We start from the raw sequence: 24,595 nt of genomic DNA on the forward strand, positions 1-24,595 counted from the left end.
CTAAAACCACCAGATGTTTTTTGTTGGTCTCAAAGATTCATAAGTGGAAACAAGGAACAAAAACGTTTTAAGATGTTGTGTCCCTTATGTCTTGTGCTCCTGAACATTTTGCCCTTTCTTCATAGCACAGTATTTCATCCTACATTGTTCAGAAACAAAGAACAGGTTTATAAAGGTAACTTGGATCTGAGGAGCACCCTGCACCGAGCTGGGAAGTAAAACCTTGATACTATTTTTACTTGTTTCCTGATGTGCTGAGCAGACGTCAAAACAGAAATGCAGAAAAGTCACCAAAGAAGTGCTGCTCTGGAGAAAGGTAAGTGAATTGCTTTAGGTGTATTCTTGTTGTTTGCCAATCTTTTTGTGCTGAAGCATGTGCAGTTTTTGTGTAGCCTGGAGGCATCCACTGTGGTTTGAGTAAATCTCCAGGAAATGTGAAATAGCTCCAGTGGAGCTGATAGGAATTGTCTGCTCTCATTTTCAATACGTGCCGTACCGTCAGAAATTGAGAAGGGAAGGTTGACAGGTCTCACTTTTCACTTTAAATTCTAGGTTTTCTTCCTCTCTTCTGGAGCATTCTTCAGAGTTTCAGACCACTCTGTCCTCCTTTCTGCCTGCAGATGACTGAGTTAAAGGTTGTGTAACCAAACTGTGAGCTGCTGCTCTGCCATCTCGAACTAAATTTAACCCTGCTTCCACTTTCAAGATATTTATAAACACTTCCCTCCTCAATGTTATCTTAGTACTTTTCTTCAGTGCAGAAGCTCTGGCTTTCCCTGCTCTGCAACTAATATGACTCACTGATAGTTAATTAGTAATTATGCAACTGTCTTTTCTGGAATATGGAACAATGACAGCTTTGAGCAGCTTTTATTCTTACTCTGGGAAGCAGGAGAAACCATGACTAATTGGTGAAAGCAAAAGTTCCAACACATTAATGCACTGATTAATACTGGAATGCTTGGAGCCATGGGCCCTAGGTAGGGGGAATGGGACTTTTTACTCTTAATTCAGTTGTAGCCATTAACTGCAAGTGTAGTGGTTATTACCAGAAACCTTTAATCTCATTCTATTTGAATTGTTATACCCTTCAGGATAGTAATTCTGTAGCTACTACCACTTCTGAAAGATTCCTATCCTGACATGGAAAAGCAAGGCCTCTTTTGCTTCTTAATGAGCATATGAAAAAAAAATAAACTTGCCATAGATTCTTTGAAATGAAAAAATTATAACCACCACTTAGTTACAGTTTTTTGGGGTGTAGAATGAACATTAAGTCTTAAATTGCCCTGGCCTCATATGGTTAGAGGTTGTGCTATGTCCTCTGCGTGTCCTGTTTCTTCTGTAGAAACAGCAATCCAGTCCACCACCAGCAGAAAGTAGTTATGGTGTTCTTGTTTTAATCAACAACCATCTGATTCACCATTTAAGTGAAAATGATTCAGTATTTAGCCACTATTAACTTTCATGTATCATGTCAGCCTTAATGCAGATTCAAGATGGCATAATTGAATATTTTTATCTTTATGAAACTCAACAGCTCATCCTTTCCTTCGTTCCTGATGAAATTATCCTAGAACTGGATGTCCAGGGACACAAATAGTTATGCTTGCTTGTTTTAGGCACCTAACTTGGGTGGAATTCAAGAATCTAAAGCTAGGAGACTTGATTTCCTTTAGTATACAGCTTTCTCAGTATGATTCAGAATCATAAGGCAAAAGCTTAAAATAAGCAGAGACTTTGCAAAAGCAGTCACGTTGTGGGGGGAGAGAGAGACCTGTGGAAGCAAAAGGAAATGGTTAAACTAAGGGAGAAGCAGGGTGAATATGCTTAATATTAGTTCTCATGTTATGTATGTGGAATTGACTCTGTATTGGCAGTGTGTTGTGTCCTGTGGTTCTTGGTTTGCAATGGATGTAAAGCTTGTGGTCCAGGCAGATAAATCAGACAGCAGGTTAACTCTAAGGGAGCAGGTGTGTCATCTGGCTCTTCTCACTTACTGTGCTCTCCTTATTCAGCTTGCAGATTCAGGTCCAGTTAGCAGAGGCACAGCAGCTAAAGAGCTGTTTGGAATATTGCTGATAGTGTGAAAGTTTGTGGAGTCTGTGGAAGACGAAGTTTCTGCCATTGACAGGATGGAAGTCTTGCAATTAAAGTTACTCAGCCTAAAGTGCACGTTAATTGCTCCCGTGAACAGACTCACAAGCTGTTCAAATAGGCTTTAAAAAATTTCTTGTACCCTAAAGAGGTAATTAGTTTTGGACAAATTAGGCTAGAACAAAAGGACTTGATAGCTGCTGTAAGTTCTTAGCAGGAAGAATGGAAACTTCATGATCCACTTGGCTGTGATGTACAATATCTTGCTTTGTGTTCCTTCAAGGACTTTTTATTTGATATGCTTAAGTTTTAAGTTGTATTATTAACTCAGTTAAGTGTAATTCTCCAATATGTGAACTGACTTTTCCTTTGAGAAAGACTAGTTGGTTTTTGTTTTCTTCTGTCTTTCAAATCCATCTTACCTTTCCTATTTCATGAGGGCCCTGCCAATTTAGGTCAGAAACCTGCTATTTGCTGCATGGTGCACACAGCTCATAGTTTCAGAGTCTTGTGCCTGGTGATGGGGGTAGAGATTCAAGTCTGCTTCAGGTCAGAGCAGCAAAACCCTGCTGAAGCTGTTGGGCTTTCCCTTGAGTGACTGTGAGTTAACAACACAGGTGATTCTGCTCATTCACCCTTCTCCAGGTCTGCAAGGGAAAGAGCTCTCTTGCAGAGACAACAGTGAGGGACCCAGAAAGGGTTTTCTCCCCAGCATTCTGTTTTGTTTGTTTGCCTATAATCACCTACTTAGCACAGTCTAGTGTAGGACTCCTAATAATCACCTTTTTCCTCTTTATCAGTGGCATTCCAGTAGGCTGCTTCCGTGTTTAGGTCTTGGCTTTCATCTCCCCTTGCTGAAGAGGCTTTTTAAAAAGGAAGACCAGAGCTCTGGATTTAAGTGTGCTTCGGTAAGTTCTGGTATGTTTGGAGTATTTTATGGAGTGTTAGATTGCACTGAGCAAACCTTTGTTTTCATCCCCACCCCAGATGCCACCACTGGTGCCTCTGCTCTTGCCACCCACCCAACTTGAGTCGAGACAAAAGATTGTACACTGCTGGTTGTAAACAATTCATTGGTGTCAGGCATTGTAGACACCAGGGAAAATGCCACTTTGTTTTTTTAATACTATTAAATTCTAATTCTTGGAAGCAAACGAAAGGCTTCTAAATTTGCCTGTGGTAACACACTTCAGTCTAAATTATGCACCTACAAGGTTAGTGGGGAGAGCACATCTCACTACTTCTCAATCCAGGTGTGTGGTTTTAAGTCACAGCTAATCTCTCCTTGTCAGTGACACCTGTGGTTTTCCTCTGTTAAATATTTGATTTGGAAAGAAAAACATGCAAGGTAACTTCCACTCTTTGTGACTCCAATTTAAAACCAAGTCTATCCATTTTTAATAGGAATGTGCTGCACTTAGCCCAGTAAGTCACCTTTTGGATAGGTTAGCTGCTACTTTGCTGGCTTCTGCATTCCACATGGTTTCTGCATTTCAGAGCCAGTAGATGCTTAGCACCTATATGGGAGTTCAAAGAGCATGAAATATGACTGGAAATTCTGCAGAACATTAGGTGGCTAAAGATATTTTAGGAACTTACATTCCAGTAGCGTTCTGTGAAGGCTTTTTTCATAGCAGTCCTCTGGTTAGACAGAGAACAGCTCCATGTTTTCAAATGTTGAGTGATCTCACTGTTTTTTATCAGTCTCCACTACTACTGCAGGGAAAGTACTGATATGAGTTAAAGCATTGGTAGTAAGTACTAGTTATATGTGAATTAATGATTAAAATATTTCTAATTAGACTTGGTAGAAAGCAAAGTGCTGGGAAAACTTGGAACCACAGAATATAGAAGCAGTTGGTGCTTTTCTCTTTAAGGGTTATTCTAATACCTATCAAATAACTTTGCTTCTAATTAGAAATTCACTTTTGTAAATGAAAAAAAATTGCTAAGACCAGAAAGCAGGTGCAAAAACATCAGCCAGTTCTTCTTGGCATTCTTTTGTTGTTTTAGGCTTAAACGCAGCCTAGTTGCTTTAGTGGTAGAAACTCTTGGCCTTTGTGCTTCTTGTCTTGGTGAAATGTTATTACATTACAGTGATCAGTTTTGGTGGCATAGAAGCTGAATGGGGAATTTGGAAACATGCTCCTTTCACTCGTGGTAGCCCTACAGGTTCCTGACATGCAACCTGCATGTTTACATAAGAAAGTAATTAACTTTCTTATGTCAGATCATGCCTAACCTTCTAGGGTTAAGCTGGGTATGTTGGTGGCATGGTAAGATAACTTGCCTGGAAGAACCATCTCTTCAGGCACTTCAAATTTAGAAGAAACATGCTAAGTGGAAAGGCAATGTCACCTGCACACTGAAAGTCATAATCCTGAGATGTTGTCATCACATCAAGATATTTTTTGCATTTTCTGTTATGAAGCTATTAAAACATGACAAGTGAAGATGATGACTTGGATTGTGACAAACAGTTATGATCTTTAAATCATAAAATCTTGCGGGTCATCTTTCTCTTAATTCCTCTTCCCACTCTGTGAAACATTGAGTGGCTCCTATCTCAAGATCACCTTCTTATTCTTAGAAACCCAGGTGGGAGAGTTTAGAGCAGGCAGTTATTAGCATGTGGTGCTGCAAAGAGACACAGGTGTAGCACAGTAACTGCTTGGGGCTTTAGAGCAGAAGATGAGGCTCACCTGGGCCTCCAGTGATGCTGAAAGGATGGGCTGCCACCACTCTAAACTGAGGGCACCTGTTGTTAATCTTCCTGCCCAACTTGTCTCCCATGCCTTTCATGGGATTTTCAGAGTTGATTGCTGCTGCATCCTCTCAGTCGCTCTTCTAGAAGCTGTTGCTTGTTCTCTTCAGTAGCAGCAGTTTCCTAGGATTCCTTAGGATTTCAGTCACAGATGGATGTGGACATAGACTGCAGGTAAGAGAAATGTGTAAATAGGCAGTTTCCTTAAGGAGAGAGCAGGCTCCGAGGTTCCTTTGAATAGTGTCTTGTTTGAGCTGACTTCCAGTGAACTTGCTGCTCTGCTTGTTCACCTTTCCTGTATCACCCACGTGCCCCTCTGTGCTGACTTGTACACACTTGATTCCAGAGGGACAGCCTGCTTCCTTCCCATCCCTGCATATAAATAAAGCATTTGTCCTCAACTTCAGGCTTCTTGCAGCCATAGTTCTTCTGATTGCAGTTCTTCTGGCTTCTCTTTTTTTAATTGGAGCGTGTATAGTTGTGACAGGACAAGGGGGAATGGATTCAAACGAAAAGAGAGTAGGTTTAAATTGGGAGGATGTTCTTTGCTTTGAAGGTGGTGAGGCACTGGCACAGGTTGCCCAGAGAAGTTGTGAATGCCCCATCCCTGGAAGTGTTCAAGGCCAGGTTGGATGGGGCTCTGAGCAACCTCTTGAAAGGTGACCCTGCCCATGGCACAGGGGGTGGAACTGGATGATCTTTTAAGTCCTTTTCAACTCAAACCATTCTGTGATTCTATGATGATAGTGTCTTTGTGGGTGTTCAAAATATTTCACAGCTTCTGGGTTCTGTAGAACTTCTTGAATGTCCTACTAAATAAATGGCCAATAGCTGCTTTTACATCTCCTCAGTCCTTCAGTATCCTTAGCCTAGTTAGTCTGGTGGGCTAGTACAAATTCCTAGACATAGTCTGCCAGGGAAGTATCAGTGTGTGTTCATGTGTACATAGCCAGCACTCCAATTTGTAAAAACCTGATTTTTAATTTTTTTTTTTTAATGTAAAATGTCTGAAGTGAAAAACAACTGGTTTTACTTCTTTTTCCTTTCATCTGTTTGTAATATTATGTCTATTAATTATTGGGTTGTGTAAGGCTTCTCAAACTGTATATACAGTGCACATGACTTCTGTGTCCAGCCTTCTGGTTTATTGCTGGGTTTACATTCACTGGAAATAGTATTTTTTGACAGAATTCTATTTAGAGTATTCAGGTATATTCACAACAGATTTGAGTTCTCACATTTCTTTGAAGTATTAATTGTGTTAGTCATGTTAGGAACTCTGCAATTTGAAAGCATTACATAATAATTCATAAAAATTCCCAAGTGTCTAATGTGTGCCTGTCTCATAATCTCTATAACTGTGTACACATGTATAGAGAGTGATGGATATAACCAGTGTTTCCTCTTCTGTGCTTGTTCCTGACTTCTAGTTTGCTGCTTTATCTGCTCAGTTCCTCTTGGAACTGAGGGAAGAAACACTCTTCTATTTTCAAAGTGTAGCTGCTTTACAGGAAGGCTAAATATAGGATGGCTGTGCTGACCTGTGCCAGCACTTGGGGACTGAAGTCCTGCTCAGTGGATGCTGTGGGCTCCACACTGTATGAAAGAGCCCTGCTTGGCCTGAGAGGACACAAAGCTAGTGTGGATATTGCATTATTTGCTGTTCTTTGGGGCTGCTGACTGATGCTGTGCTGTGGAACGAAATGCTCTTAAGTTTGTGTCCACTGGTGAGCTCCCAGAGGAGGCTTTTGAAGTGTGCACAAGTGGTAGATGCTCAAATGTTAACAGATTTTCCAAGCTTATTTACTGGGAGGTGGGCACCAGAACTGAAGTGGGGGAGCATGGGTTGCCATCAGTGTCTCAACATAGAAGATGGGATTTCTGCATCCTTATTGCAGAAATTACTGCTTGAGACTCGTCTAAAGCCTTCTGTCCTGCTACCTTGTGATAGCAAGAAGTACCTGTGCATAAAAGGAGTGGGAAAATGGTAAAAAAGTGTCCGATTTTGTACAACTGGGTTAAATAAAACCTACAGAGCATGTGGTAATGTTTGCACCTGTCTGAAAGAGGGGTGGAAAATGAGAGTTGAAAAGGAAGGTGGATGATGAATCACTGCTCTTAAAATCTTTCTACTATTGTACTTTGCTTTAGGGTGGAAATTATAACTGCCGTAGAGACTGTGTTTGTAAAGTAAACACCCTTACTAGGTTATTGCCAGCACTGATTTTTGCTCCTGCAGGAATTAGTTTTAGTTGTTTTTTTTTGGTTTTTTTTTGGTAAAATTGCTGTAGGGTGATGTCTCTCAGGCTGTTTAATTCTGTTCTGCCAGAATGAAGTATCTGAGGAAAGGATAAAGGGTACAAAGGCTGTAAGTGAAATGTTGATTGTATTGCGGGTTTTGAACAACAGACTCCTGGCTGCTGGCTGGGATGTCTTGGAGCTAAAGTAATTTTGAAAACATGTGATGTGAATTGATAAGCTCTGCAGTAGATTTAACTGCTCACACTTTGAACCCTGTGTGTTAGTAAGCTCACTAGAAATGTAATATTCAGTGTTCTGAAGCAGTGACATGCAATTACCCTCGTTATGTACTGAGTCTGTAATGTTATCGTAGCAGATTTTCTGACACTGCTGTTCTTTCACTTCTTTTCCCTTAGAAAAGAATGACTAAAGATTAGTTGTTTTTTGGGAACTAAGAAACACAGAGCCCAAATCTCTCTTACGTGGTAATTAACTTCCTAAGCAGAGTCTTGCCTCAGGGGGTCTATTTGTAAGTGGTGCTGTCAAACTACTTGAGTAAATAATCTATACTCTTTGAATGAATTGAAGTTTAACACTTTGCAGACAATACCTGCTATATTGTGATATTTAGGCAGACCACACTGTAATAAAATTAAACATTTTCCATCTCATTATTGAGTAGCAGGTAAAAATGCTAGCCCCAGCTTAAGTATTTCCAAATAAAATCCCCTCTAAATGACATGATTTTCTTATTTTTTACATAAGCTCTACAAGCATATGTATGTATACACACACACATATGTGTGCACAAATGTATGAGTGGCTTTCCAATGTCTGTCTTTCATAGTAAAAGCTTAAATACTTGCAGTGCAAAGTGGGAAAGAGGGTTTCCACTGCTCTACAGAGCTGGAAGGTTTATCACATCCATTTTATCCCTATAGGTGTATTGAATGCACTGTGCAGTTTGGAGCCTTACAGTTCTGTTTCTGTTGTTAGTTACAGCACAGAGGGCTGGTGCATGTATAGTCAATAAGTTCTACTGCAGGACAACTGAGTTTTGAATAGAAAGGCTTAATAAAGAGTCTGAAAAATTAAAAACTATGTCACAAGAGCTATTTTTGTGGCTGCATTAAGATGTGTTGGCTGTAGTTTGTTTACTGTCGGGGTTGACAGCTGGTAAATGAACTTGCTGAGAGACAGCATCAGAGTCTTAAAAATACTCTCTGCACGTGCTTGAGCAGGTTGCAATAAGTGGAAAGGTGAAAGTATAGACCAGTAGGTTCAGTTGCATTCCAGGAAAGGCACTTTCCTCCTGCCAGTTCATGAAAACAACCTGGAAGCTTGTAACTGCACACATTTGAGGGGGGAGAAAAATCATTTTAGCTTTCCTTTTTCTACAGCTCTGTAGGAGCTGTGTTGTGGAGTTAGTTTTTAAAGCCAGCTTGAATGCACAGCGCTGGTGCAGTGTTAATAACGATGCTGCAGATGCTGTTGCTTCAGTGTGTTGATGGAGTGACAACCCCATTTGAATAGGGGAGAGCAAGCCAAAAAGAGGAGGTTTGACAGCAGGGCTGGTACAATGGGCTGTTGTCACACACAGACCTTTGGGTGAGCAGTGATGAACAGACAGAGAGCATGTTGATGGTAATTACTGCGTGCTCTGTTTCTGAAAACTTAATTGGGCCGCGTGACATGAGCAGTGTGGCTGCTGCAGCAGCTGCTGCTCACCCGCTGTCTGACTCTGCACTGGGCCATATCACTGTGCTGGGATGCCCCAAGACAGAGCTCTCTAATCTCTGGTTCCACACACCTGTTTATCTCTCCCGTACCACGGCAATACCGCACCCTGTCACTGCTGACACTGCGTGCGGAGATGGGGAATACGGGGAATTCCGAACGCCGGCTCCACGCTGCTCATGTTCCTGCAACATCTCCCTGTTGTTAGGAGTCTGCCAGGGTTTCCACAGCAAACTCCACAGCCTAAAGCCTCTCAGGGTGGAACTTGGCAAACAGGCCAGGCCTGATTCTGCTCCTGTTGATTCCAACTGCAGGAGTGCAACTGAGAGGGCAAAGTGAGTCTTCTGTTGAAACAGAGGTTGCATCAAGGGTACTTTGGGTGGCTAAGCCAACTATTTCCAATGATTCAAGGTCAGGCTGGATGAGCCTTTGAGCAACCTGGTCTGGTGGGGGGTGTCCATGCCCATGGCAGGGGGCTTGGTGGAACTGGATGATTTTTTAAGGTCCCTTCCAATCCAAGCTGTTCTATTATTCTTGTGCAAAATTACTCTTAACACTTCGTTGGGAAAGAGGGTTGTTCTGAGTAAAGAGAATTTTCCTGAAAGGGAGAAATGTCTAAACAAGCAAACAACCCAGCTCAGATGCCATTTGAGGTTGGCCAATTAAAGCTACACAGCAGCAGATGATTTGATAACCAACAATCTAATTCTAAAAGCGGCATTTTTTATACTTCAAGAATCACAAGCTCTCTGTAGTAGAGAACTTTACACTAATGGAGGCTGCAGTGCTTGCTGGGACATTTTGGTGCCAATAGTAATCAAGATATGGCAAAATGGAGCTTCCTCTGGTCTCAGTTTTTTTGCCAAAAAGTCAAGGCTATCAACCTCAGCTGGGCTTCTCATAACTCCTCTATAGCTCCTCAAATGGAGTTTTACATATTGAAGTTTCTGATGTCCAAATGACCAGAAACATGTGTAAAATGTGCAGCAGAAGAGTGGCAGTTCAGAGGTTCTGAATTGATTTTGGCTTTTTTTGCTTGTCTCTTGTTTTTAATTATTTTAGCCATTCTACTATTCTGTCCTTTGCATTGACCACTTGTGCAATGTAAACAAAACTTATTTGTATCATTTAATAATAGAATTTTGTACCATGAACCAGGTATTTCAGAATGAGGAATGAATGAGTGTAACTAAAAAAGAAAATAAAATTTCAGGTTTAGGAAGTTCTGAGGCAAAGTGCACCCAAATCCTGTTGTCCAGGTTTCTTCACTTTTGTAGACAGTTGCTTTATGTGTGTCAGCTTTGTTTTTAATTTGATCTAGGCAGTAGGAGAACCTTGGCTGGGCACAGCTCCCAAGTGACAAAGGCTGTGAAAGCACAGAAAATCAGGCTGTAACCAGAAGTTTCTTGTGCTCAGTGCTGAATCCCAGTCCGTGGGACAGGCTTTGGGGCACTGCAGTGTTAAACTCTATCTGGTGTTTGAAAAATGACTCACATTGTAACACACCTACTAAGTAATCACTCCTTTCTTGCATGATTCTTTCTTGCCTGTAACAATGACAGTATTGGAGACTACTTGAATTATTAACTCTTCATAGTCCTAAATCTGGCATCCTTCCTGCAAACCCTCCTGAGAGAGGGTTTGAAGTTGCAGGAACCTTTCAGTTTGCTTTCTTGCTACCTGGGAACAGTTCAGTATTCCAAAGACTATACCAAGGCCACAGGGGACCTCTAATGTTGCAGGTAGAAATACTGGGGTGGGTTTTTTAATTATTTTTCGTGAGTGTTTGGTTTGGGTTTTTTGCACTTTTTTGTTGTTTTGGTTTGGGTGTGTTTTTTTCCTTTCTTTGATTGCTTTGGGTTTTTTTCTTTTTCTGGTAGGTTAGTCTGGAAGTAAAGATGTGCCTCACTGAAGCTGGCTGCAGATTTATCCATCCTACCCCATTTCTTTCCATCCATCTCTCCATACACAAATGTACCACTCAACCTTTATATATTGAGGCTTTTTTTTTGCACGAAAAGATGTCAAAAACTAAAGCTTACCCCTGACTGTTGCTCTAGAGAAGGTAGAGAGTTCCTAATTCATGAATTAGTGATGCAACCCCATACATATTGCATTAGAGCAAGAAACAGTGCAGCAAGTGATGTGTGCTAATTCAATATAGACTAGCACAGAGTGGCACAAAACTACAGCATTCTGCAGTATTTGTGAACTGCAGTGTTCTGAGGGCTTGACATGGCACTTTCCTATATAAAAAGGGTTGCATTGTGCACGAAGTTGTGAAAGAAACGCTGCTATTCAGTGTGTTTCAGCTGTTTTTTTCTGTAGGGAGTTAGTATTTGCTGTCTACTTTGTTGTGTGGTTGGGTTTTTTTGGGCTTTTTTTATTTTTTCAGAACTGGCCAAAGATCTTGCGTGATCAGCACAGCGCTGCTCAAAACTCTGTGGCCAAACCCCGTGGCAGTGAAGTCTTAGGCATGAACAGAATCTGTAGGTGGTTTAGTTCTGTCTCCTGTTTATATCAACTTGAGAATAAAGCTTGTTCATTTTAATTTAACACTAAGTCTGCATTGGTTGAATTTACACCTCTTTGAGCCGTGAATAAATGCAGTGCCCAGTCTCCTGGTGCCAGAAATAACTGTCTCAGAGAAAGAGGGCTGGCATTAAAACTTGCCTGCTTAGTGTAGGTGGACTGTGTTGCAGTTGTTTTGTAAAGAATTCAGCAGCTTCAGCTCCTGCTCATTGTGTGAATATCTGACATCTGCAGATGAAAGGCAAAAGCCCCTCCTTGTCTTGGAGAATAACGTGGTTTCTGTAGCGTTCTCTGATGCTCCTTGAAGGCCTCCAGTTCTTGACTGAATTGCTGCAAGAGAACTGACCAGGGGCACAGTTTAGTGTTCCACCTGTTGAGGTTTCACATTGGCCCTGGGAACTCCTTTAAATGAATTTTCTTGAGCTTTTAAGGCTCTTCTGTTGTCGTTTTGGTGCGTTGTGCTGCTGGGAGCTTGCTCTGGCCTGTCATTGTGGGCTGATAGTAGTAACCTAAACCCTTAATCTCTGTCAACTTTGCCAAATACTGCTGAGACAGTTGTAATTTATCTCTTCCAAAACAGATGTGTGATGAGATGGCCGTACATCCATGTCTCTACTTCACAGCATGATCATATTACATACATATAAAAAAGGGGGGGTTTTTTAGTAGCTCCATTATTTAGCTTTTTTTGCTTTTACTCTTTCTGTCTCTTCACCCTGCCACAATAATTTCTCCAAAGACTTCAGTTATGTTTGCACGCTCTTAAGTACTGAATATTTTGTAAGGCAGAGTTCTCATTTCCTGCTGGGTATTTATACCTACATCAACCATTGCAGAGACAGGGAATCCCCTCAATTCCAAGAGAAAAGTTTTCTACTTCCCCTCTTTCATCCTACTGTGTGGTATTTACTGAAGCACAACCTATTTTCCCTAAAGGAAAGAACTAATATTCCATTGCTGGTAGTAGCTAAGCTGTGAGTCCCTTGTGGCAGCAGATATTGCTGGTGGTTGCATTGGTACAAGCTGCTTGCAAGCAGGGGGTTAGTTATGGAAGTGAAAAAATTAATTCAGCTTGAGGATTCTAAGCTACATAAAGCTTAAACCCAGGTGACTTCGGGTCAGTGCATCTATTTGTATTAGGATGAATCCTACTTAGGTTTGCTGTGGGGCAGAAAGGGTTTGCAAATAACTGTCCCTGGTACCCTCAGCATTGAGAATGAGACACAAAACTGGCAAAGCCACACAAAAACCCTGCAGCAAGATCTGTGCTGACTGCATGTCACTGTTATTCATCACGTGGTTCCTCATTATGATTAAATAATTTTGCAGGTTTCTCATTTTTCCTGAAGCCTTCACTGCAATCTCTGAAAACAGATCGAAATTCATTTCTACACAGTCTGTTAATGATCATGAACTATTTGATATTACTTTAGATATCTCACTATATTTGAACGAGTTTTGTCTTGCAGTACAGAGGGAAAGCGATTGATTTTGGTTAGTACAGCTGCTTGCATGGCTGCGAGTTTATACACCAGGCAACACCAAATTGCCGGCTGCAGATCACCCACCCCGCGGCAGGAACGGTGCTGCTCTGCCATCTCACGGCAGAGCTGAGACAGAGCAACCAAGGTTGCTGGGGGGCAGCCAGAAGCGTAAATGTGAAGGCAGTGGATCCTACTATTGGCTGTATTTTAATTAAAAATGAAGGGGATGTCCCATCGTTGTTCAGTAATTCTGTTTGGCTTGGCTCTCCTCGTCTCTCCAGACTGGCTTGTTTTCTGTGCTTGGTCTGACTTTGCTTGTGCTTCCCACGTTACTCTGGTAGTGTCAGGAGACAGAAGACATAGTTCTGATTTTAACTTCGTTGCAGTTTCAGTCTCTCTTGTTCTCTGTGTCTCCGTTTCCACGTGCAAAAGTGGGGACTGTGTATCCTGCAATCTTTCACAAACCCAAACCCACTCCCCAGACTTCATCCTGGAAAGTGCCCCCTAAGATTTTTAAATCCACCTTTCAACAGTTCTGGCACGATATAAGTTAGCTTTATGAACATGCTGCTTCGTCACTGTTCTCCCCTGGTTTCTGGCTTCATCTCTCAGTCTAAACCAGTAGCTGGGTGCTGTGAGCCTGCTCTCTGATTGCCTTTTCTCCTGAGTCCTGAAAATAAGTACTTTAGCCATGGATACGGTCCTGGCCAAGAGCAAACAGACTGTGGTTATGTGCCAGTCTCCTGTAAGAGTGGAAGCTGGTCTCCTTTGACTGATCAAGAGAAAATACATGGGTTACTTTTGGACTTCCTCCTCCTGGACTTATAAGCCAGTTTGATGAATCATTCACCTCTCCCTACTGTTTGGACTCAGTTCCATGTCCTTGTAAGGCAGCAGTACCCACCGTGAAACAGGCTGTGCAATGATGTGTGGAGTCACCTGGAGTGCTCTCCTTTCATGTCCTGCTCTTGATGTGATGTGAAGTGCAGTCACTATACTGACAGCAGTACCAGGCTGATATAATACATTTTTACCTTCAGTATGTTTCTGGAAAATCCTGCAAGAATTCCTCTCGCTGCTGCTTGCCTGAGATGGCGTATTTGTGTGTTTTGAGCATGTTCTGTAAGCACTGTAATACTGTAAGTCTTTCCCACGTTAAAATCAGACATTAAAATATATTCACTGTGCTCTCCAAGAATCAAGTGATTTCTTTGATTTATTTAGGGTTGTGTGTCTGTTAGGCATTGATGTAATAAGAGATGTGCAGTTGATTTGATGTAATTATTATGAATGTCTGATTTGTAGCAGACGAATTAGTCTTGTATAACTTGCTCTGTTATGATGTTTTGACCCTTGTTGGAAGATAGTCTGTAATCAGGGGCATGAGTACCTGAAGCTGGAGAGGGGATAAAGGTTAGGACTGTAGTCTCAATGGTATTTGATGTTGGTGTTTCATGATAAAATGCTAAAGCCATCATCAGAAGGGTTGTTTAGACATAGAAAATCTAATGTGTCCAGTTATTTTTTCCTGGTATTAGGCCCAAATGTGAGAGAGACAGTGAGCAAAGTGTGAGCTGATGCTTCTTTAGGTGAGCTGAAATTTTTTTCCTACAAGCTGGTCAACATCAGAATGATATCCTATCAAGAGGATGGTGAGGAGTTCAAATAATACATCTTAATAGGTGTATATTTTTTTTCAAGTGACTTACCTGGTTACCCTGGAAAGTATTGTATTCTTTATCATTGGGCAGAAGAGAGAAGAAATTACATTCTTGTGAAAAACAATTCAGTCTCCTGGTCTCCAAAGCCTGCTTGGTGAATGTTTGTTCAGCCAAATTGTGCCAGGTCTCACCAGCATCATTTCAACTGTCCTTGTTGGAGCATGGTATGAGGCAAAAATGTGCTTATCAGTTGGAGTGCTTGTCCTGCAGCAACGAGCTGTGGGAGGCATCCTTAGACATCTCCATGTGCACAGTTCTGACAGTGGGGATTGAAGGATGGATGGATGGATGGACTCTGTGTAGGACAGCTGGCAGCCTGTTCTCCCATAACACCTTGAGCTCCATCAGGCTTGGTGCTGTGACCACTCCCCTGGGGAGCCTGTTCTACTGCCCAGCCACCCTCTGGGTGAAGAACCTTTTCTTGATATCTGAGTGAGGAGAGCCAGGAGCTCACACCCTTTGTGCTCATCATAACTCCTCTGTGGTACAATTCCTCATGGGCTCAGGCTCACTGAATTTCCACCTTTACTATTCTGGATGTGAGAGGGTGCTAAATACGGGGTCTGGATACTGCAGTGATTGCTAACATGTATAAAATAGTGCAGTTACACAAAATGAATGCTTTAGTGTTCCTCTATTTTTTATTTACATTGAGGAGCTACCACTGTGGTATTCAGACTATGTGTTTCACTAACAACAAAACATTCCCAAGAGGATGCTATACATTTGGGAACTAAGTGACCAGCTTGCTTCTGACTGTTGCTGATTTGTTTAATCCATATGCCAGATCTTCTGTATCTGAAAAATGTCAGTATTGATCTATCCCTACAAAACATTTTGAGCATTTTCAGGCCAAATACTTGAGCTAAGCACAATTTTGTTCCCTTTCTCTTCCTTCATTTGTCCTTTCCCAATTAATCAGTTATGCCACAGATATAAGGCTGGACTCTATCCAAGGGAAGCTTTGGCTGATATCTTAATCCACTGTGCTCTTCATAGCCTGCAGTATTTTTGCATTTGTTGTGAAAAGTGGGAAAAGGCAAGCAGGTGTTGTTTCCTTTAGTTCTTGGTTACTGGTTACTTTTGGCTCATACAGCAATTACTGTGCTTTGCAGGATGAAAAAGAGCTTAGTGGATTTTCCACTAAAATTGCACTCCTTTTCTTTTTGCACAGGAGACTCAAGTAGATCTTGATGTGTATCCAAAATCCTGAATTAAAGGCCAAATATTCTGGGAAACAGCATCTTGGGGGGTTTCTGTGGGTTCTTATTCCACCAAGTGCTCTTTTGAACATTCTTGCTATTGTGCACTTTGTTCTGTGCCCTGACGGGTCAACTGAAGAATTTAGGAGGATGGAGCAAGCTGAAGTAAAAAACACTATCAAAAGGCAACCTTTCAGTTTTACTGCTCCCTCTGAGTCCATACTTGAGTTAATTGGAAGTAATAAAACATAACGAAATGTGTCTCTGAGGCAAGAACACTCAGTTTTGGGGTGGGCTGTAATGGGAACACAGTGGGAGAGAGGGAGGAAATGTTAAAGGCATGAAGTCTCAGAAAGCAGTCTACATCCAGGGGAATCTGATCTGCAACCTGGGAGGATGTGGAGCAGACCTAAGTTGTGCAGGGGTGGTAGCAACTTTCCTATTTGAACTACTGAGTTATTAGGTGACTGTATATTTTAAATTGTGGTATGCTGCTAAAAGTCTTATAAAGATACTTTGCCCTTTCAGGGATTTCACACTCAAAAGGGACTTCAAAATCCCCAGAGTGTGATAAATGATGCTTTAATATTGCAGAACATTTAGCTGAGACATGTTTATTAACCAGAGCTAGACAGGAGGTTGTCACAAAGCTTGGAAAAGAACTGTAACAGACACTTCCATGGGAGCTGGGGCACAACTGCCCTCTTTGGGAGCAGCTTAAACTTGGGCTGGTTTAAAGCTATCATGAACCTGCAAGCACTGTGAGAACATACATCAGTTGTTTTGGATCACCTGTGAAACGTCTGCCTTATTTTCAACTGTTTGTTTGTCCTCGGTATAGAAACAATCAATTGTCAGCACCATTTTTATTAGCAGGTGGAATTAAATGAGTTCAAAATGGCATTGGCTTAAAACTTTTGTCTCTGACCTTTTCACAAATATTTATTTGCTTAGTTTTCAGACAAACATTTTGCTCCCCCCAAAAATGCTTGGGTGACTGAAAAATCATGGATATGAATCTTTCTGAAAAATGAATTGGTAGCGTGGTGAGAGTTGTTACTGCAAAATTTTAGTGTGCAGGCCTTTTTTACAATGTTTACCCAAACCCAGCTATAACCCAAAACTAGAAGACTACCTTAATTAGAATTCATGTGGGAATGTCGAGATGAAATTATGCGGTTTGTCTTTGGCAAGGCAAGTGAATTTATCAGTGACCTCTGCTGGTCTAAAAAGGTACATGAATCCCAGCTGAAGGCATCACATTTTACTTCTCTGAGATGTGACTTTATTTGTGCAGAGGGAGAGGGAAAAACGTGGTTGTGAGCTGAAGTTATTTCACGTTGTGGTTCTAGGAATTGAGAATCTTGAGGTAGTTCCCTCCCTCAGCTTTCCAATCCATTGATCTTTGAAATAACACAAAGGCTCTGGCTGAAAAAAGTGAATGCAAAGCTCCCTTCTCTCAATGTGTATGTGTGTGGGGGTAGTGTTTTTTAAAACATATTAAAATTGAAGTGAGTTTTGTGTTTGCACCATTCAGGATCTTTCATGTGCATCTTAATATTGTCTTTACTTTTGGGGAAATGGTAGGCAATAATGGGCTTATCTTGAGAATTAGGCTTGATTCTTTTGTTACATCAAACTTGGATGTAATACGAATTGAGTCACTGGAATTACAATAGTTAAAATAGTCACTGGAATGATAATAGTTAAAATTTGTGAAAAATAAGTTTGTTGGAAAATCGAAATTCCTGCACAACTATATAAACATAAATACATTCAATCCATATCAAAACTAAATCTGCTTTCAGTTAAGAACTATTGGATTCATGAATATAATACATGAATGATAAGATTTATGAAGTTTAATATTTCAAGACATTATATCTTGTTTAAAATATGAAATCATTAATTTTATTGAGCTAATAGGTTTTCCAGTTTTCCAGCAGTTACCCTGCAAACTGTTAGGATGTGATCAGTGACCCTTGAAAGCACAGCTCACTGCAATTAAAAAGAACCCCAAAATCAATCCACAACCAAACCCAACAAAAACCAATCCCATTTAAATCTTGTCTTTTCTACTGATCTTCTAACAGGTTAATTACTAACCAACATTTGCTGCTCATTTTACCCTCCCTACCCTCTGTCCTTCACTCCTTGTTCCCTTTTCTCTTAAACTTCACGTTGTTAGTAGGTGAACACATTTTCCACCTTCCTTCCACCTCAGACAGCAGCAGCAACACAAAGCAACTTTTCTAGCAAGATTAAACCCCTCTTCCTCTGTCTTGCAGTCTGTCCATCTCAGTGGACCCAAAGCAGCCTGTGTTCCCCTCCCACCAGCCCTTGACTCCCTGTAAAAACACCTCAAAGCCAGACAAACAGAGCAACTCTTCTGGAAGATTCTGATCATCAGTATTATCTATATTCTTTGCTTCCTCTCAGTCTGAAACTTATTTGTATGTGTGCATGATTATTTGTTGAATAACCTCATAGCAAGGAGCAGCATTTCTACAGCACAGAGCATGCTTTGATTTACAAGCATTTTATTCTCTGAGTACACAACAAAAGAAGGAGCATCCCAGACTGACTAGCACGGATTAGAACCCTTACTTGGGGGCTAGGAACTGGCTCCACCTGCTAAAACATGGATCAGGCCATTTTGGACAGTTAGTGATTTAATGGCTTTGTTTTCCTTACTGTGAAGGTTCGGGATACAAAGCCAGCTCTGCACAGAGATTCAGAGCAAATGTGTGGCTGGAGATCAAGTCATAAGATTTGATCTCTGCTGTGAGGAGGGCTGATGCTGGTGGTGCTGCCTGCCAAGGCTGCCAGTTTTAGGAGCAATAGCAGCTCTCTGGTGGGGCCTGTGTCTGCACAGAGGAAAAAGAAAACACTGCCAGAAGATATATAAATAGGTAGCAAAAGAGGAGAACAACAAAACCTGCACTTCTGCCTTGCCACCCCAGGTAAGGAGCAGATTGTACAGACAGTGCTCTTCTGTGCTTTTTCTGTCTGAACTCTGGCTGCTGAACAGAAAGTGTTGCCTTTCTGTCAGAAATTTGGATTGGACTGGTAGTTTCTCCGTTTGCCAGTGGGCCAGTTGCTTCTGTTTCTCACTGTGAGTTTGGGCAGCATCACTTAATACCACAGAGATTGTTTATTCTCAGTTTTATACCATCCCATTGCATGGCATCATTCTAAAGGACAGCATTGCAGTGGGCAGTCAGAGCTCTACTGTACATGGAGTTTGTTTTGTGCCTGCAAAATAAAAAATGAATCTGTGAAGGAAAGCAGCCTTCAAAGTTTTCAATTAGAACTGGAATAATGTTGGTAATGCAGGTTTCAGGAGTTGCAGAACTGGAGAACTCCACAGGACTAGTAGGAAAACCACGCTCTTAAGAAGTTCCATGTATTTGTAACAGAAAAAACCAAGTGCAACTCGAAGTTTCTCGGACGGGGTTTATATTCAGTTGTTATGAAATTATATATTCAGAATAAAAGCTGGGTTTTGTTATCCTTTGGTTGTCAAAGAACAATGAAAATCTAGAACTGAATAAATGCATAAATGATGGGATGTTGACTGACGATGGACTGGGGGGATTATTATTGTGAAATCTTTGGCCAAATAACAAAACACTGAGCATGCTGCCAGCCAAATGATAAAATTTTGGTATGTTTCTCAGGTCCATAAAACTGGCTAAATATAAAGCGTGCAGGAAATATAAAGTATTGCCTCTTCAAAAGCTGTAGAGGTTGTAGGGGCAAATAGCATCTGACATTTTGTTCATGTGCGTTCTACTTCCATATGTAGATCTGCCTGGGTAAGTGTTACTGGCAAAGCATACAATGGTAAAATCATTTTATAATTTTGCCTGGAAAATGTAGTTTTACAGAGAATTTTATTTATTTTACAGCAAAGACTTCAGTGATGGTTCACAAAAGAATCGTGCTCTGTTAAATTTGGAAAACTTATTTGTGGAGCCTTATGGCTGGGTTGATGAGTAACTTCAATTAGTTGCTGTTCCCCTGCAGTGTAGCATTTGGGTCTCTTTTTCCCTGTACAAACTCCTCGTGTTCTCACTCAGTTGTAGCATCCCAGGATGTGCCTTTCCCCCAGTGAGCTGCAGTTCCTGCTGGTGGGAATAGTCTGCCTAAGGGAGCTTTGTGCTGTGCCAGCTGCTTTTCAGGAAGGCAGGATGAAAATTCATGTCAAAATTAACTTTTTTCTAGGTACTGATGGTTCTGTTCTTAGGCAGTAACAAGCTTGGGAGTCAGTGCTGAATTAAAGAAGCTGCACTAGTCTCACCGTCTAGGTTTTTGACCTGTGAGCTCCCTAGACATGAGAGACATGACATTCCCCTTCTGAAGCTGGATGGAGCCTTCAGCTTCAGTAAGAACATAATTATCTGTGATTTTTTCTCCCATGAAGAAAAAGCTATTGCTCTTTGCATGCAGAGGATAAATTGTCAATACCAGACTAATTTTTCAGATTCCACAAAAATAACAATAATTTTTGGTTTTTTAAAAAAACCAAACCCAAGCCTGAAAACTTATAAAGGAAGCTTTTTCTTAATGTTCTTTCAAATACTTACCAATAAAATCCATGTCCACATGTGGCAGGTTCAACAGTTTTGCCAACATGTCCTCCTCATCCAGGTGAAAAATTTGAAGCAGGATATGTCTGCACTGCTTTTGGTTGGGGCTGTTTAGATGGAAGTAAGTCACTCACACTGTTCTGTGACATTCAGGTTTTTCAGTGTCTTATTTGTGAAGCTAAAATCTTGATTGCACAGGTCAGAGCCAGACCAGGAGAAACTATCAACTGGTCTAAAGAACTGTAATCTTAAAATGGGGTCTTTGCTTCTATGCCTACCTGTGAATTACCTCAAAACTGGTCACTACAAAAGGTAGATCTGAATTTCAATTTTGAAACGTGTTGGAATTTATTCAAGTAAAACTGCTTGTATACAAAAAAAATGCTTGTAACTGTAAAATATCTTGGGGCAAGTGTCCAACCAATTTTTATGGTGTATTAGCAGTGACATCAAGTTCACCTTTCAGCACTTCTTAAACGTTTTCTGTGTGTTTCAGATGGACTGCTCCCTCAGGTCTTTATATGAAGTTGATCTGCCAATCCTAAACAGCAAAGAGTGTTGAAGAGCATTATCAACTTTAAAGAAATGCATCCAAGGTGACACTGTAATGTCTGCTGGATTTCCAGATGGAGGAAAAGATGCCTGCCAGGTCAGCTGAACAGAAGCCTTGCGTGCCTTTTGGGAGTGTTTCTCAGAAGCTGAAGGCTCTGTGTGCCAAAGTAAATAAATACAATGTAAACTGTGAGGTTTGGAGTGTATTTATTTTGGTGTATGAATTCTTTCAAAAGTTCTGTATGGGGCAATGCACTTAATGACACGATCCCATTTTAATTATTGTATGAGTTGTATGACAGGTTCTTGAGAGCAATTTTGCAATGCATCCCAAGTGCAATGATGCTTAGGGCTTTCTAACCTCAGAACACTTGATAAGTTAATTAAGGTTGCAAAGATCCTTTGGACGAAAGCAGAAAGTATTGCCTTGGATTACAGGAAGGAAAGGAAGTGAGATAAAGGTTAAGTGATTGTTTCTCACTCCTTTTTACACACTCCAACACGACAGAGATACGTTCATGAGGGAACTAATCTGTCTTTTCCCCTCTTGACAATCCCGACTAAACACAATAAAAAAAGGTGTGTGTATTTACAGCTCCTTATAAAATGACTGTATAAAATGACTGTATATGTTGCAGGTTTGTTAGTATGGCACAAAAGAGAACTCAGTAAACTTCTTAAGGCTTCTTAGTGGTACTTCTGTAAGATGTGGGTCACGGACTTTTACATGTTTGGGTTTTTCTTGCAGGGAGACTCAGGAAGGTCCCCTTTTGTGTTGATGTAAGCACAGTGCCTGGACTCTTGCTGGTGTGATCTCCTGGGGGATGGGATGTGCCTGTGGCTGGATAAGTAATGAGAAGAAGAAATATTACAACAGAGGATCTCCTGGAATATTCACAGGCCTCAGTGCAGTGCTTTCCTGGATTCAAGAGAACATGAGTGCTGGTATTAAGTCTGCACAGTAATGTGTCTTTCACTTGTGACAACTCCTCTGTCTCATAACATTTTATTTGCTTTTGTCTTTTCAGGATATAGCACTTATATTTTTCCCCATTGTTTCCTGGCAAAACACTGTAGCATTTCACGATGCCTTTAAATGTATGATACTGATTTAGCAGTTGCCAAAACCAAATTGAAAGCATTGTAAATGTTTACTACCCTTCCACTATACTTTACCTCCTACTTGGACCCTTTTTTTTTTTTTTAACTTTAAGAATGGTCCTTTTATTCACCTAACCTGTTAGCCTGGTTTTTTGATTTTTTTTTTTTTAAAGTGGAAATTCGCCAGTTGAAAGTGTCTGAGATTCCATATGCGCCTCTTTGAAGTCACTTGTCATTTTTCTTGGCTAAAACATGTTGGATCAGACATTTGACAACATGGAGTCAAGTCATGCTCAAAAGTTTCTTTGTTTACTCTGCCCAAAAGACCAAGTGTGCTCCCTATCACAGGAACAGTGTTACAATTAGCCATTACTTCCAAAACCATGGAGTTGGAGACAGACATGACAGGGGTGAATTTTACTGAGAGTACTAAGAAACTGAATTAATATTTTCTTCCACTTTTGGCTATTTTTGTTAAAAGGTGTTGGAGATTGTGTTAAAGCTTCCACAGAGACCTGAAAAACTGAAGGAGGGTTACTTAAGAGGTTTAGCTAGTCAATAAGAATGAAAAAAATAGGAGGGGAAAAATAAAATTCCGTATTAGAAAACATCTCCAACTGGTGATTCAAAAAAGGAACACTCACAATGTCAGAGAAAAATGAAAAGGGTTTAGTTTCTAAAAAAAGTTTGGGGTTTCAATTTAGAAGAGAGAGATAGGGTCTTCTTTTTAAATATTTACTAGCTGGCTCATTTTATTATGAGGAGAAAATAATAGGATTAGCTGTTGCAGTAATTAAAATGTGTTGGCTCCAGTGAGCAGCAGAAGTGATTCAGCAGGTAAAGAGAGAACACAATCCTCAGTTGCACTGCACTAGGGTTTGCTTGCTCACCCCTTTGCACCATCTCACTGGTGCAAAAGATGTGAACTGCAATTGCTGTCAGGCTGAATGTCTCCATATCCCTGATGTGATGGTGCCAGCTGGATTCTGCTGCTCTTCCCTGAAATGTATTTCAGGTATTTACTCAGCAAGTGCGTAGAAAGCGAGTGCTGTGCTCCTCAGGCTGAGCAGTGGCCTGTCAATAGGTCATTAATTCTAGCAGTGGCTACTCCAGAATTGTTTATTCCAAAGTCAGCATCGCCTTAACTTGCAATTTTGTTTTGGTTCTCAGCCCTAGTTTATTGTCCCCAGGAAGCACTAGAATTTGCCTCAGTATTAGCTGTATAAAATTGCCATTTCACACAGATAAAAGTAAAGCCCATATTGTGGATATGAAACTACAGTAATTTATTCTTTTTTTTCCACCCCCTTCCCTATCCTCCCCTTATTAGATCTGAAAATGAGAAGCTCCACAGGTGAGTACAGTGGGTTTTTTCAGTGTCTTCTATCTGTGTTAGAGCATAAAAAAAACCCTAAAATAGTCGGATGTATAATTTATGAAGGAAGAAATGTACAGAATCTTCGACTCATCAAAGCACTTTTAAAGGTATTCTTTAAATAGATACTTTTTCATTCTGCTTCTGTAAAAAAAATTACATTTGGAGGGTTGTATTTACGCATTGCTGACTTAAAAAATGAATTTTCCTTAAAATAGCTATATATATAAGGCCATATTTTTATTGAAATGCAACTAAAATTAATGGGAAAAATATAGAAATACAACCTCTAGCAATGCATGAAACTTAGTGATTTTGATACTGTATAAAAACTGTACATTCTAAATAGAAAGTATGTGGTGAATTAGTAGTGCTTTTGCACAGTCTGTGATGACTCTACTTGTCTATTTCTGAGAATAAAACCTAAAACCAAAAAAAGCCCCATAAAAGCCATCCCCAGATGTAACACGTTTTAAAATTGACTGTGCCCTGGTAATGTTGTTCTTGGACACTGTTCATCTAGGTACAAGTTCACATAAAAATACTAGAAACAACTCTTTTGAAGTAGATCTTAAAACTTTAATTTTAGTAATCTACAGTAAGCCTTCTCAGATAATAAACACACTTGGGCACGTGGCCAGTCTGTGTAGACTTGCTGTGGCCAGGGAGAACTGGGGATTTAAGTGCTGTTTGTGTCTTTTTCAATTTTTTTACTGGGCTTCCTAGGATGCTGCAAGTAAGATAATCTTATAAGTACTTGACTCCTTAAATTTGTTTTCTTACACATAGTTGTTGATAAATGTTGCTCTTATTGTGTTACCTTGCAAAGAGAAGGAAAGGCAAGAGGAGATGATTTTTGTAATTAATTGCATTTCTAGAGAAAAGCTTCTGCTTCTTCTATTATGGTGTCTGTAACAGCAACTGTTGTACTGTTGCAAAAGTCTCCTGCTGTAACATAACTAAGGACATTATTACAAGTGGGCTGCCATGAACACTTTTGTCATGTCCTGAAGTTTGCATTTTTCCTCCCTGAAAATCATTTGTACTGAAATCTTCACGTGAAAAATAGTTTTGTTAAGGTAAAAAGCAAGCACTGCCATTTTTACAATAAAATGATGGCTCGTTGGCAGGGCCTTCATTTTTGCTCCCAAATTATATAATTCCAAATAAAGGAGAGAAGACCCAGCATCAGTCTGC

The 24,595-nt window shown here is 40.5% G+C and overlaps 1 protein-coding gene across 1 annotated transcript in view; it reads left to right on the forward strand.

The window, feature by feature from the left end:
• The window catches only part of LOC127478343 (NADH-cytochrome b5 reductase 2), a 149,625-nt gene that overhangs the window by 97,016 nt on the left and 28,014 nt on the right, over positions 1 to 24,595 (forward strand). The window lies entirely within an intron of this gene.

Source organism: Manacus candei, unplaced genomic scaffold (assembly GCF_025592945.1).
Source record: "Manacus candei isolate 608988 ecotype Guabito, Panama unplaced genomic scaffold, ASM2559294v1 h1tg000060l, whole genome shotgun sequence".
Classification (NCBI taxonomy): domain Eukaryota; kingdom Metazoa; phylum Chordata; class Aves; order Passeriformes; family Pipridae; genus Manacus; species Manacus candei.